Source organism: Microtus ochrogaster, chromosome X, assembly GCF_000317375.1.
Source record: "Microtus ochrogaster isolate Prairie Vole_2 chromosome X, MicOch1.0, whole genome shotgun sequence".
In the NCBI taxonomy this organism is placed as follows: Eukaryota; Metazoa; Chordata; class Mammalia; order Rodentia; family Cricetidae; genus Microtus; species Microtus ochrogaster.
Window position 1 is genome coordinate 5,013,963 of NC_022026.1, and position 16,466 is coordinate 5,030,428.

The 16,466-nt window shown below is 34.9% G+C and overlaps 1 protein-coding gene and 1 pseudogene across 3 annotated transcripts in view; one reads left to right on the plus strand and one right to left on the minus strand.

Annotated features, from left to right (window-relative positions):
- Nucleotides 1-16,466, plus strand: part of Tenm1 (teneurin transmembrane protein 1) — an 825,611-nt gene that overhangs the window by 164,342 nt on the left and 644,803 nt on the right. The gene's annotated exons all lie outside the window — the stretch shown is intronic.
- Nucleotides 13,526-14,642, minus strand: LOC101992138 (annotated as a pseudogene).

Genomic DNA, 16,466 nt, shown 5'->3' on the forward strand with positions numbered 1-16,466 from the left:
TCACATTTAAAGGCCAAATCCGAGAAACATGTAAATTTTCTACCCAGATAAGACATTCTTACTGGAATATTTTCTAATTTACCTATGTTCTGTTGTTTAATTCTAAGCTTGAAATTGACTTTGATACCTATTAATATCTATCTATTTATTTCAGCAACAAATAAGGTTTTGAACCTTATTACCTAATATTGTCTGTTTTTCCCTACTATTAAGCTATACTTAACATAATTGTCAATCATGTTTCTTTCATCAGGCTCACTTAGAATCTTCTTTATTCTAAGAGTTTCACATCAATGTTCTTGCTCTCATCATTGGTCTTGTTTTCTTTTTGCTTCTCAAATAGCTCCAACCTCACCAGCCAGAATGCTTAATTTGTTCCTTTAGATTTAAAATGTTATTGGAATAAAATATCTTTCTGATATAAAGTTACTTGTACTGACATATTTTCTCTGATTATTTATCAAGTATTCTCAGGATTTTTGGGTTTTTATTTTGTTTGGTTTTTGCTTTAAAACAGGTTTAAAATATAATATAAGTAAAGATTCAACTGAAGAATTAGAGAGAGGGCTAGATATGAATATCATATTATGGATAGTCCTCCTCTTTACCTGCTAAGGTAAACAATGAATGGGAAAAGAAAATTAGAAAGGAAAACATAGAAAGAAAAAGTAGAGTACAAGTACTGAAGTTACCAACTGAACTGCTCTTCATAAACCCAGTGCAAACAGCAGGAATTAACTCTGCTAATTTCTTGCGTTCACTTCAAGATATATTGCTGCTTTTTCAACTTAAATTATAAGTACTTGATGAAGAAAAATTAATGATCTATTGCAGCTTTCAGGTAGGGATTTTTTCTCTAAGAATGTTGAAGCAGTTTTTAGAGTTGTTGAAGTTAAGAGTGCCCATTAATCGAAACATAATATATAACCAGAGTTGAGAGGTTTTATTATACAGTGAAAATTATAATAATAATGTAATCTTTAAAAGTAATTACAACATGAATATTATGCTTGACCAGCTATATTTACATAAGCTGTGTGACATTTCCCCTTGTGGTCATTCCCTCTTTATGTATATTCTTTTACTTTCTCCTCTTCGTTCTCCTTTCTGCTTATTCATACTTTACTCACCTGTCCTTAACATCATTATGCAAGAGAATATATAGTCTCATGTACAGTATGATTCAAGTGTGTCCCAAGACCTATTTCTAAAGATTTCTTCCCCAGTCTTACATAGATATTTGGTTATAGTTTATGTATTAGACTAAAACAAAAAAAATGTAAAATTTTGGTGTGTAATGCAAGTATACTCACATATATTGCTTAGAAGATACAGAGAATGTAAAATGTTCCACGTTTAAAGATTTATATAGCCTCACCTGTAAACATTAGAAAAGATCGTTGAGGTCATCTCCACTTTTTAATTAAAGATGGATCGTTTGGTTTAGTTTCAAAGTCCTTTCTTTCAATGATATTTGACTTGAATGTTCACTGTGAATGGAGAACATTAGGGCTCAGAGTCTCTGATCATTATTCATTCTGTGAAAGCTCACAGGTTCCGTGGACTTTGAAATAAACTGATAGTTTGCGAAGAACATGTGAGCAGAAGCCCAATTTTATGATTCCCAATAGTTAATTTGTGTGTTTCAAGAAGAATTTACCAGAATTTCTTCTGTTCTTGAAATAATCAGGTTAACATGGTTGTCATAATACTGCATGCAGTGCCAAATAGCGAGCTGATGACCATAAGAAAAATAATGCAAAGGAATAGGTCGGAAAACAATCCCAAAACAAAGTGCACTCTGCACATTGTACAAATTCTAAGAGAATCTCTGAAGTACAGCTGAGTCTGAAGATTGGGTAAGGGTGTTTTATTATTGATAATTCATGTTTAACGACTCCCCGATTGATATTAAAGCAGTATCAAAGTAAAGTGCCCTTTAATAGAAAGGAGAATGAATTGTAGGTCAGGTTGTCCCAACAGCAGCAGATTACATTCTGAAAACAAACAGCAATATCTGGCGAAAACCAGTTTACTGAGGTCATGAGCCTAAATTTTATTGCAAAACTCCAAATGATGAATAGTATCAATTTTTCCCTTCAGATCAGATATTTAAGATCCACAGGAAGGATATTGCATATGGCAAAACGGATGTACTCAGAAAATACAAACAGAACTATGGACGCTAAAATACTGAATCCAAATATAACCTTATTCATCACAATGCATTATATTAATTAGGAGGAAAGTTAATAGCATGCCATATATTTAGTGATGTTTTAAAATTCTAAATTATAAGCCTTGGATGTTTCTATCCAAGGCTTATAAACGTGTTTTTCTTCAAGAGATGTACTTTGTTTCAGCTTGCAGGACTGTGTATGAGGGTTAGAGAGGGACTGAAAATAAAGCAGAAAACAAACACCAAAGCATGAAATTATAAGGTGCTTACTTTTATTGACGTCTTGTTCTTTCTTCTTTATCTTTATAATTGAAATATAATTACATCATTTCTCCTCTTCCCTTTCTTCCCTCCAACCCATCTGATGCTCTCTCTGTCTTTGCTCTCTCTCAAATTTAGAGATTCTTTTTCATATATATATGTATATATATATATATATATATTTGAATGTATATATTATTCCTAAATGAGTCAATGTAACTTCCTTCAGAAAAACTTTTCTTTCTGAAATTTACAGAAACAAGTGGCTATCTAGATTTCTATATCTTGGAAGCACCTACTTATGAAAAGACTGTAAGAATGTACATGTCAAGTTAGGTATGGAAATGATTATGTAGACAGGTACTATGAAAGTGAGAGATTCTTCCTGAGGTTTAAGTGTTAAGGTAAAATTACTGCTGCATACAAAACACACTGGGAATAATTTAGTAGTTGATCAGTGAAGGAAAGAGACATATTTTCAAAAAACACAACCCTTTGATACTGGAAGAGTTCGATATGCTAATGACATGTATAAAAAAAGTGACAAGATTGTTATCATTTGGTCAAAGAAAGACAGACTTATAACACACAGTTTGAAGAAATGAGATCTAAATTATATCAATTAAACTTTGATAGTGCTGTTACAATCTGGTGTGTCGTTATGTGGTACATCTTGAGAAATACAGTTACAATTATTTTAAATCACTGACAGTACATTTTATACCAATTAAATAGGAATTACCAAGAAATATATTAAATCTGAACAAGGTTAATAAGAAAATGCTCAACATTTTCATAACTGCCCTCCAAACAGATGGTCTTCTGTAGCATGTAAGATGAAACCTAGAATCAAAGTAATGTTTCATTATTTCAATATGTATTATAAACTATATTACATTCTGGAATTACTATACTTTTAGGCTGTAGGAATTTTCTTTTGTTTTGATTGATCATTAGATAGTGACATTTAACTACCTTAATTTCTCCTTTAGACTCTTTGTGTACATGCATAATTTCTGATAAAGTCTACCCAATGTGAATTTTTTCTTTACTGTATGCTTATTTATAGTAGGCCTACCAATATGAACACTAAGAGGTAATTAGAATGTTTACTAATGATTTACAAATGATGAATGAATACAACTGATTTTTAACTAAGTGTTTTTCATGGCCCTGATGGGAGAAAATATATAGTAGAGTTTCCAGCTCAAAGTGGACTGTTATGTGCCTATAAGACCTGTTATAAACAGTAAAATTATTTCATAAACCACATAAATAATTATCATTTGTAGAATAGCATATTTGTTTAACTGCATAAAGATCTGTTGCATTTTTGTGCTATGAAGCAGAGAACTTGAGAATCCAGCAGGTTAAGTAGTGACAACAAGCCAAGTAAAACAATCTGCATCAGTGTGGATACCAGCTTCTTAGAGTTGGGCCAGGCAATGGAGCTCCTGGTCAAATACTTAAAGCCAAGCTTAAGGTTTGGCTCTCATTAACCCAAAGAGGGGGTGGAGCCAACCGCCACAACCACAAGCAGAGGGCCTAGCTCCCACTTTGCATTTTAAGGTTTGGATCAGGTGGCCAGAAAACCCTACAGGGGCACAGTAAAGCAGGTTTAGACTGAAAATAAAACTCTAAATAGGTAACAGTGTGTATAAAAATGTAAGTAGGTGGCTAAGAAAGAAAAGGAAATGTGTATAAAGAGTCATAGGAAAAAATAAATTCTTTAAAGAGAGAAGAGAACAAGGCAGAAAGAGAGGTGGATGCCCAGAAGCCACCAGCTAGGTAGCCATCAGCCAGTCAGACAAAGAGTAAGCAGGGAAGTAGGACATACATAATGAAAGAAAGATAAAGAGCACCAAGGCGAAACATAAATGAAGAGAAACAGGTTAAATTAAGTTATAAGAGTTAGTGGGATAAGCATAGGGTAAGGCTGAGCATTCATAACAAATAAGAAGTCACTGCATCATGATTTGGGGACTGGCAGTCCAAGAAAAGCTGCTTAATAATATTCATTTTAATAAGACAGTGTGTTAATCAATTTAATACTTATGATGTTTCAATCATATTTGAAACTTTTATAGTTAATGAAAGCTAGTCATAGGCTATCTTTCCAATTATGCAAAGCTTAAAATAGAAGGTAGGAGAGTGGGTCTGACTGAAAAGTCTTAATGGATATAGTTTTAATCTGTAAAATAGAAGGATACTAAACTAGCAAATATCATCGAAACATCTCAGTGAGCAGCCCAACCAAGTAGTCCAAGTAGTTTACATAGAAAAAGAGGTATGCTAGTGACTAGGATGGCAATTTCTCAGAAAATTAGGAACAACCTTCCTCAAGACCCAGCAATACCATTTTGGGTATATACCCAAAGGATGCTCAATCGTACCACAAGGACATATGATCAACTGTGTTCATAGCAGCATTGTTTGTCATAGCAAGAACTTGGAAACAACCTAAATGCCCCTCAACGGAAGAATGAATAAGGGAAATGTGATACATTTACATAGCAGAAAAAATAATGACATTTTGAAATTTGCAGGCAAATGAATGGAGCTAGAAAACATCATATTGAGTGAGGTAACCCAGACCCAGAAAGACAAATATCTTATGTAATCAGTCATAAGTGGCTTTTAGACCTAAAGCAAAGAAAACCAGCCTACAATTCACAATCCCAGAGAACCTAGACAACAGTTAAGACCTAAGAGAGACACATGGACCTAATCTACATGGGAAGTAGAAAAAGACAAGTTCTCCTGAGTAAATTTGGAGCATGGGATCATGGGAGAGGGTCGAAGGGTAGGGGAGATGAAAAGAGGGGAACAGAGAAAAATGTATAACTCATCAAAAAAATGTTAAAAGAATGAATTATATAAATGAAAGCACAGCCCTGAAGCAATTGCAGGCAATTTTACTGACTAGATGTCTTAAAATAATGATTACAGTCCTTGCAGAAGTACACCTGTGACTACAGAGTTCCATATGCCAATGCAAATGATACAAGGTTTGTTTCTCATTTGATTCAATTAAAATTCGGTGTAGAATATAAGTCAACTGATAGCTAATATTTGGAAGAGGTGACAGAAGTGTAGTTCACAAGACTGAGATTATGCCAAAAGTCCAGAGAGACTAATTGATAAGATTAAAAGGATTAACTATATTCAACGTGGCTAAGTAATGGCGAATGAGGAACACAAGAACTGTCTACAAGTGTCTGAGGAACAAGTATGCCAACCAGAGAAGAGATTTACGTAGTGGACACAGGGGAAAACAAAAACGTTGACTAAAATTATAAAGCTACCTCTTGCACACTAGCATATGGAACGACTTGACGGATACGTACTCAAAACTGAACTATTAAACTGAAGAACACTCAAAACATAAAACGGAACAAAAAATAGGGGATCTGTTTTTAGGGTTTAGACTATCAGTAGGGCTTACAGAAGGTGTGCTTGATATATAGTAAGGAGCATAGAGCTTAGAATAAATGCTGTGCTTCTAGAAGCCAATACCCCTTCCAAATGAGAATGCATCTGCACCGGAGCACCTCATATTTGTGTCATATTGCAAGCTGGAGTCATTTTATTTGTTTTTTTATTATCTCAGGACATGGAATGCTTAGTGGGGTACTGGAATTATCTGAATGTTCAGAGAGGGGTCACCAGTGAAAAACAAAACCTGTTCTCCTGAGGAAAGAAATATTTCAAGCAAACGTTTACTAGAAACAAGGAGTTTTAAAAGGTTAATTGGGTATTTTGCTAAATCCAGTCGATGTTCATTTATAGAATAAATTAATGAATTAATGAACTGTGCTCATGTGGAGGAGAAACAGATACAAATCCCCATCCCTCAACCAGACACTATCTTAAATAGCTAAGCGCGCACAAATGAAAAATTATTTCTCGCCAATGGAGTCTCCTACTTAAGAAAAAACCATACTTAAGTGAAGGCCCCTTGCCTAGAAGTAGATGGCCATCATAAAATGAATTCAGTGGTGTCTTTGGAGATTCTTTGTCTCATAATGTTTTGGCTTGCTTAGACTTTTTCTTCCCAAACTCATAGGTCCTTTGCAGATATCATGGCTTCCATTTTTGTTTTGTTGTTTTGTTTTGTAGGATTCCTGTATGTACAAATGTATGTGGCTCTGCATCTATATATGTTTCTTGGGCTTATTCTTTGGTTCATTTTCTTCTGTTTTCTTCTGTTTGTTTTGTTGTACTCCAGTTTGTTTTTGTCTTATTTCATTTTTTTATTCTTTATATATCTATTTGTTTTCTAATGAGAAATATAAAGGTGTAGATATAGATGAAAGAAGAGACCAGAAGGACCTCAGAGGAACTGGGGGAGGAGAAACCATAAACAAAATATATTGTATGAAAAAAATCTAATTTCAATAGAGGTAACTATGCTCCTGTGTAAAATATGGTATGTAAAACTTGCATACCCATAATTAAATATTTTTATTTAAGTAACGGAAGTGAAGCCTGACAAGCACATATATTAAATGAATGTTAATATTAAATAAATTCTGTACTTGCTCACCGCACAGGTACAGAATATTTAAGATTTTCCTTCCACTGTTCCTTGCCCTTATATGTCTTTCTATGGCAATCTCTTCAGAAGAGTGCCAGCAGGAATAGTTTAAGAAAGTGAGTAACCCAGGGTGAAAAGTATTGAAGCATTCTCCTTTGGATTCAACTTAAGTCATTTTTCACATAGTGGAAGCTTGATGGTGCTGTTGAAAGGAGAAATAAATCTTCATGTTTTCTAGTATTGTTCTAATGGCAGATATAAAGATTATCTTATGCCATAGAATGCCAGGATGGTTTCCTATCCCTTTGGTTCTCTATAAGTAGAAAACATTCATCACAATAAAGGCAAAAGTACTAGGTATCCTTTAGAATAATCTCATTGATGCTTCAGGTTTTAGAGGATGTTGCAATATATCTGAATATAAATGTAAGATCTCCTAACTTTTCTCCAACAACCTGTATTTTAATTGGATGCCACGTAGTCTTTGTCTTATTTACCCCTTAAAAGTCTCTGGATATTTTGACACTTAAATTAACATTTCAAATTTTAATGTTTTTCATTTTTAGCTGTTATTATGAAGACAAATGTTACCATGCATTGATACTGTTTACAGTGAAAAATAATACATTTTAAATATAGAATGCTTTAGTCTTCTTCAAATGAATCCTAAAATGACAATAACAAAAGCAATGCAAAACCTAACTAGCATTTATATAAATCAGGTAGAAAGGAAATTTTGACTAAGTGCCAACTGGTGCATAATATTACAATGACTTAAAGAATACATTTACATTTATTTAGTGAAGATTAAAGACAAGTCTGTTTGTACAGTGTTATAAGGGCCTGCAGTTTTGTTAAAGATAGCATAAATTTTAATTGTTTTGTAGAATTTAATAGTGATTTGATTGTTTGTAACCAGCATTCTAACCTCTAGTCTTCAGAGTAGCGTGAGATACACATAGAAGAGTCCTGCAGTATTTTCTTATGAACTTTGCACTAAGAGCAACATGCCATTGTTTCTAACAGAGTGTCATAACGGGAAGAGAGCCCACCTTCTCCATTCACAGGGAAAGGTTCTGTGACCCTTTGGCTTCTCACATTCTTAAATATCACCCTAGTATATAATTTCCCTCATAAAATTTAGCAAAGTATAACTGAAAAATTTAACAGACCCTTTTCAGACCATTAATGATTCTATAAATACAAGACAAAAGTCATTTACAAAGCCATTTTCTGGCTAAAAATCTAGCACTTCTTTTTCACTGCCAACATTAGCGCCAGTGGATGTTTTTCTCTCCAAAGCCATTTTCACATAAAAATCAAATTACCTGTAATGACTTAGCAGAATTGCAGCATATATCCCAAACAAGTACAAGAGAGAGTAGAGGTTTGATGAAACCAAAACTTCTGTCAATATCTGGCTAGTAGGCCAACTCACACAGTTCTTATCCCAACTCAAGTATAGTACAGTGAGAACCCTCTCAACATCAGAGAGTTCAATTCAGGTGTTGGTGTCATTGTAAGTCAACACAGGCCATGGACTCGTGGAGTCACTGCATGAATAGTCAGAATACTAGTGTTAAGTCCATAAATCCTAATGATTCGTTATATTTACTGGCTTAATAAAATTGGAAGCTGTTTTTCACTGGTGGTTATAGTGCAGTACCAAGGGCGCTTGATGCTTTCTGTACTCTTGGTGTGCTCTTTACATCTACAAAGAGTCCTGAGAATTTAGAGTTCAAGTTAAAACAATCAGAACTGACCTTGTCATTCCTGTATTCACTTTCTGATACCTACAAATGCATGCCTAGGGATGTCTAGCAAATTTTACTTTCTCTTAATTTTAGGAATTTAAATTTTCTACTCTGAAACTCAGATTTTAAGTAGCAGCATGTGTAAACAATTACCTCTTGCTATACAGAATATTTGGCTTTCACTATAATGGATGAAGGTATTATTATAGAAACATATATTTGTTGATCATTTGTCATATGTCAGGCACCTGGTAATTACTTTACATGCATTATCTCATTATTTGTAATGATGTGCCTATGAGGAATTCTTCTCTTTAAAAAACCCTTTACTCTATTTGAAGTAACAAATCATGAAGGTTTGAATTGGTTTGATTCTTAGGATAATTTGAAAATCAGTGTTTTACTTACAAACTATATTAGTCATTTTTCAAAGTAAATGTGTTTCCCTTTTTCTAAAAATCTGATTAGTTTAGAATATCTGTTAAATCAGCTAGATAACACTTTAATTCAGGTAGATATCTCTGAAGTTAACATTTATATATCTAAATTTTAAGGATTTATAAATCATGTCAATAGTAAGATGTGAGTGAAATTTTCATCATCATTAGATCAATTTTCTTTATGCTTTTATATGAAAAACTATTCTATTTCAGGTAGCAGGATCTTTACTGTTTATTAAAGAAGATCCCACAGCCATGTTGAAGTGGCACTCATTTGTGAGTCTGCTGTTATCCTAGCAGTAATCTTTGATCAAATTTTTCATTATTTCCCCTGGGAGCTGCAAAAATGCAGCAGTGTCAAACTTGCTTCTTTATGGCAAACTCAACTTACTGAGAAAGAATTTCTTCCACAGTGCAGATTGATGCCAACTTTTGCAAATGACAATTTTTGCTCTCTCGCCTCCTCTGGTGTATAGTTAACTTAGAGCTGTATAACACAGAAAAATCGTGCAAAACCAAACAGATTGCAGAAGTCTAGCATCTCAGATAGTATGCAGATTTGTTGCTTTTCCTGAAGGGATCATTTTTACTGAGAAGCAATAAAGTCAGTCTCCTGAGTAATATATTGTCTAGGGAGTCAAGAGCCCTGGCATCTAGTCCAGGCCTTGACACGAGCTATGGGACTTTCTGGCAAGCAACTTTATCTCTGGGGGCTATGATTTCTCCAGGTAGAAAAGGGATGACAATATCTTGTACAAACCTGTTGTAAGAAAAAACCCGAAAAGGTTTTGTTCCCTTCATAAATGCATGCAATGCATCCAAAGTAGTATTCTTGAAATGTACATATATGTTCTCTACCTAGTGACATATACAATGATAAATATTTGTCCTTTTATTTAATGGTTGTAGTCCAACAAGAGGGACAGGTGAATATAAATTGCTTACAAATGTTGTGTATAGGAACTGAGTATATTTTTATTCTCTAATGTATACATTTTATGATTGTTAACGTCTGGAAGAGGATATGGGGGAAAAAAAGCAAATTTCCCACTATCCAGCACCTGTCATTGCAATGCAAAATGATCCTTCACGAACTCATGGTCAAGGAAAAGGATTGTAGCTTGCACCTAATGTGTTAGCAACCATTTCTTTATACCATTCTCCTGTTCTTTGCTCTCAGAAACTTCTCTTTTCTCTCCAAGAATTTGACAGCTGCCTAGTCAGGAAGTTTAACTGGTCCTATTGTCATAGCTTGATCTTCTCCTTTGATTTCTAATATAGCATGCATGTCATGATTATCTCTAAAACCATGCTCCTCTGAATGGCATGATACAATGAGACTGATTGATGGTTTCATTCATGGGGTTTAAATTAGTGTATTTTTGTACTGTATGTACCGTGTTTCCAGAAAAATACTGAACTTGATGAGATGAAAGAAAATAACCAATATTTTCTTGCTTAGTTGAAGTATGTTGCCCTTAATTCTGTAAGAACTGCATTCTGGTTAACTGATTAGGATTATCATCAAGTACCTTTTCTTTGCCTGTTTCTGTTGCATAAAATATATCTCAATGCAGCTGATCACATCACTTTAACAAGCAGCAATCAGAGTGCCATGAATGCATGCTGCCCTCCAGCTCTGGTTTCTACTCATGTAGTCAATGATCATAGCCTAAGAATGGTACTGCCCACAGTGGTCAAGACCTGTCACCTTCACTAATTCAATCAAAATAATCCCCCACAGGTCATTCTAGGAACCCATCTCATAGGTGAGTTTTAATTCTGTCAATGATCACTAACTAACCATCACAAAAATAGTATATTTCAACTCAGCGTAGACAACAGTTGAAACTATGACTCCAGACAACAACCAAAAAGCTAAAAGAGTTGGAATTTCTTATGATTCCTGGAAAACATTGTTCTAATGTAAACTGGTTCCAAGAAAAAGGGTAATTAGTTCTTCCTGTTGAGATTTAGCCTAGTGGTAAGTTAGAACTCTTCTGAACAACTGTCTTATAAATAACCACAAGAAAAAGAACATAGAATTTAGACTGAACTAAGAGTAAAATTTCAAGCGTCTATGACTAAAGAGTTCTTCAGAAAAAAGACCAAACAACTACCTGGAAACTCAGCATCAAATAATCTGCAAGCCAATCTAAAGGAAATAAATGACATTATTATCTAAATACTTTAATGAATCACTTGTATTTTAATAAAGTTACATCTCAAATATATGGAGATTTCATAAAGCAAATACTCAAATGCTTGTCACCGTTTTTACTCAGCTCTTTCAAAATCTGCCATGTTATCACAGATCTTTAAGATTTACTTACAGAAATAAAACAAAACAGGTCAAATTAAAACATTTAATGCACCTCCATCACATTGCCTTTATTTTTCTTCAGACATAGCCAGAATCTTAGAAAAATATAACATTGTTTGTATTATAGCATAAATGCTACATATATGCATATAATATTTATTATGTTATATATGTGTGTGTTATAAATAACATATATTATATAGATGACAGCATACACATAGTTTTTCATTAAACACATATACCTTAATATTATTTCATCTAATTATCACAGTTTCTGTCTTATAACCTGGATATGTGAGATTTTGTTCCTCAGTTAATTTCTAATAGTGTGTTGGGTAAAAATATTGACGTACCATTACTGCTAGACAGTTAAACTGTTCTCAAAATTTTATTTTTCAAACATTTAGTAAGTAAACATTTTTGTGGAAATTTGTTGTGTATACTAGAGAGACATTTTTAAAGTAGACATGTAGAAGAGGAACTTAGGGGTCAAAGAGCATAATTTCTCCAGATTTGCAAGACATTGTTAAATTGCTCTCTAGAGAGAACAATATTATATTCTAACTAGGACATTATAAAATTCATAATTCTTATTAAAATTTGGCATAATTTTTTGAATGTGTACATTTATAGGTCTTGACTGATTTAACTTACAGTTTACTGATTGCTTATGAAGCCAAATGCTTTCCCATGAATTGATTATAATAAGATAGAAAATTATTTATTCACAACTTTTGTGAATGTTGAAGGCAGACAGCATTCACTAGGAAGATCCAAAAGTCCTACTAAACAAAATTTTGCATTTCTCATGTGTCAGTATATGAGAGAAGAAAAAGCTAGGAACAACAACAACAAAAAAAAACCAGTAGACATGCAGCAAGCCTTGAGTGCTTAGATTTGTAAAAATATTCTAATCTGGAGTACCTAGAGGAGCCCTCCTATCATTTCTGCCAAACAAATTACTCTAATATTTTGTAAGACAAGATAGGACTGTTTTGTTCCTTTTAAAGAAGTTAAAAATCAAAGATTCTTTGTTTTATTTTTTTCATTATAACTACCAAAGCCCTCTCTCTCACTATCTCCTCAGCCTATTTTTTGTCTCTCAGGCTTGCATCACAAGAGACAAAAGTTCTCTTTGCAAAAGAAAAGTCCCTTGTCATCCAAGGGGAAAGGGGTGAGAGATGGGGGAATGCCCCCAAATCAGTGCCCAAATAATCCTATACTTGCTATTTACAAACCAGGGTGATGAATACCTCTAGCAGAGATCACATGCATCAGAACAAGAGTCATTGAAGACAGGAGTTAGGTTCAGTGCCTCCTGGACTGAGGAAAACACTGACAGAGGCCAGCTAAGGCCTCCTGACCATCTCTGGGGATGCGGGAAAAACAATCCTCTCTGAGCAGAAGGACAAATACTTTCTTGGTGTGTACTAAGTGATTGCATTGACAAGGACAACCCAGGTGCTGTTAGAAGAAGGCCTCTAGTTCATTCCTGGCCACTTAGTCCCAAAATAATTACACAGAGACTGTATTAATTAAATCACTGCTTGGCCCATTAGCTCTAGCTTCTTATTGGCTAACTTAGATATTAATTTCTATTATTCTGTGCATCACCACAAGGTCATGGCCTACCAACAAAATTTCAGCACATTTACCTCCAGCAGCATCTCTCTCACTGCCTTCCTTCTCCCAGCATTCAGTCTTGTTTTCCGTGCCTACAAAAGTTCTGCCTATCAACAGGCCAAGGTAGGTTCTTTATTCATTAACCAATATAAACAACACATAGTCAAAAGAATTTCCGATACCAAGATGCCAGGAAAAAAGAAGGGGAGATAAAGAGTGGCAGTAAAAATGGGATTTTCTTCCTTCTCCTCCTTCCCTCTCTCCTCTCACATAACCCCCAGTCCATTTTTCCTCTTTCTTTGCCTACAATCAGGAAAAAAAAGAAGAAGCTTCTGGGAGCAGGAATTGGAATGAGAAAGATATGGATGAAAACAAATCACAATGGGAATTCGACAAAGTTGATTCTTCTTAGTCATCCTCTTCACCCTCATTTTCCAGTTCTTCTTTTTTCACTCTGACAACCTTCTTATTCACTAGCATCTTTCTCTTACTGATCATCCAATGCTCCATCATTTTAACCTTCATTTTCCTCCTCTCTAGTCTGTAACATGAACGGGTGCCTGCTTGTTGTTGGGGTTTTTGTCCCGCCCAGTACCCCACAATTGTTTAGCCCCAAAGAAAATCACACATAAGTCTCCATAAATTATAAGCTGATTAGCCCATTAGCTCTAGCCTCTCACTGGCTAACTCTCACATATTGATTAACCCATTTTTATGATTTATGTTAACCATGTGGCTCAGTACCTTTTTCAGTGGGGCAGATCACATCCTGCTGCTTCAGTGGTCTGGGCAGGAGTGGGAGGAATCAGCTTCCTCCTTCCCAGAATTCTCCTGTTCTCATTGCATCATTTCTACTTCCTCTCTGGTTTTCCCACCTATACTTCCTGACAGGCCAATAAGCATTTATTTAAAACATGTTTGACAGATTACAGACAATCTCCCACACTAGTCATGTCCTCTTCCCCCCCCCCCTTTTTCTCCTCATTGTCTATTTCCTCCTCTTCCATTAGCTGGGTATATTCATACTTCTCCTCCTCATCTTCCTCACTGTAATCCTCCAGGTTTAATCTGATATTGATGTCAGAGTCAGGGGCCTCTTTGTTATCCACATTTAGCCTTTGAGGTATATGTCCTGGGAAAGAATCTTGAACAAGTTTTCTTCATAGTCATTCAGTTGCTAACCCCACAGTAAAATAGGTCTAAGCTCTTGAAATTCTCCAACTCCATCAGGGATTCTTTTGTGCTGAAGTCTTTTATTTTGTTGCCACTTAAATTTCCATCCTTAAAGTTTCAACTTTTTTTTATCTGCCAGTACTTCCAGGTCCTCTGAGATTCTGTTATCACTTCATTCAAGCTTCTCAAGTTTAACTTTGGTTAAGTTCACAATGGGGAGGGGAAAGGGAGGAAGATCTATGTTGATGGTACTTAATAATTCCAGTTTTTCAAACTCATCTGTGAGGCCTTTGATTTGGCCTTTAATTTACCAACAGTTGTCCAGGACAAATTCTTTCACCGCAGAAGGCATCTTCTCACACTGTTCTTAATGAATTGCTTGTCCACTTCCATTTCTCACTCTTTCTCTTTAAAGAGGATCCTGTGCCAGTAAAATTCAATCAATAAGCCCATGGCTATCAGTTTTAGGATTTGGAAGACTCAACCAGCTTCACTGGGTTCTTTTTCATTAAATTTTTATATAGAAGACCTAAGAGCAGATATCTCTATCCTGATTTTAATAGTGAAAAAGATATAATATAAAATCATTAACATGATTGTTTCATGCAGATTTTAGTAAATATCATCTAAAAAATTTTCAATAGTCTATTAAAATGTTTGAAAACATCAGTGAATGTTTATTGTTTTGAAAGTTATTTCTGAGTCTATTCAAATCACATGTGCTTATAGTTTTGTTATTTGGGTAATTGAGTTAATTACATTGAATAATATTTTTTACTGTTAGATAAGCCTTTAATTTCTAGGAGAAAATCAACCTGCCTGTGATATTTATATGCTTTTAGGAATTTATAGGGCTGGTTCACTGTATCATCTATTATTTCTTTTAGTTTTTGAGATTGCAATATGGATACGCAATTTCCTCCATGCACACCCTCCTGTATAACCCCACTTTCTCTCTTCCAAATTCATATGGACTTTTAATTTTTATTGCGCAAATATATGCATATGCACATGTGCATATATATACATATGTATCTCGAAATATAGCCTGCTCAGTCTCAGTCTGTGTAATGTTCCTTAGTTGCCTGTAGTTCTTTGTGGAGAATTGACTTGCCTGTAGTTCTTTGTGTAGGATTAAGGTTTTGTGGGCTTTTTGCTGTCTACTTTAGCATGTCTATTGTTTGATCCTTGTTCAATTCATGTTTAGACAGTCATGTTGGTGAACTTTATGGGTGTAGCTTCTGACATTAATAAGAGACAGAATCTCACAACAAATTCCCTGATCATCTGGTTCTTAGAATCTTCCTGCCCCCTCTTCTGCAATGACCCCTGAGCCCTATATTTGGGAATGTTCTGTAGATTTATCAGTTGAGATTGAATTATACTACTCTGCATTTTGACTTCTTGTTATTTTCCATATTTGTCTCCATCTTTTGCAAAATGAAGTTTCTTTGGAAGCAGAGGCCTCCATTAACCATTTCTATACAGACAAATGTTTAAAATGTAGTTAGGGATCAAGCTAGTTTAGAAAGCAGTGGTTGTAGGTTCTCCTCCAAGATCCATGATTTCCCCAACCCTGTCTGACTAGCTAAGCTTCTAGTACTTGGTATGATTTTTTTCTTGTTGGGGGGTCTGAAATCCAATTAAAGACCTGTGGGTTACTACTGTACCATTAGAAGCTATTGGTCTGTGCTGTTTATTATGGTTCATAACTAATATAGCTGGATAATGTGGTTGGATTCCTCCCTCATTTGGAAGCTTTGGTGGTACCTTCTGATAGACTGGAAGGTAAATATCAGGAAAGAAGCTTTCAGTTCAAGTCCAGCTCATGGTATCTGAGTCCTGTGCCCAAAGAGAATGGTGTTTTCAGGAATAGGTATTACACATCCACTTCTTCAAGGCAACCAAGGCCAATAGTAATAGCTTGTAATGTTTTGGAAGCCTCTTAGACAATACTGACCTACAACTCAAAGGAATACATTTCATGCCTGGTACCGGGATTTTTGTTAGAAGATCTAAAGTAAAAATTTCCGATCTGTGTTTACAGTGTTCCTTCCGAGAGGTTTACTATTTCTTTTAAGAATTATTGCTTAAGAAGTCAGGACCACAAGGGGTGCACCCACCCACAGAGACAATGGGGCTGATATATTGGGAGCTCACCAAGGCCAGCTGGACT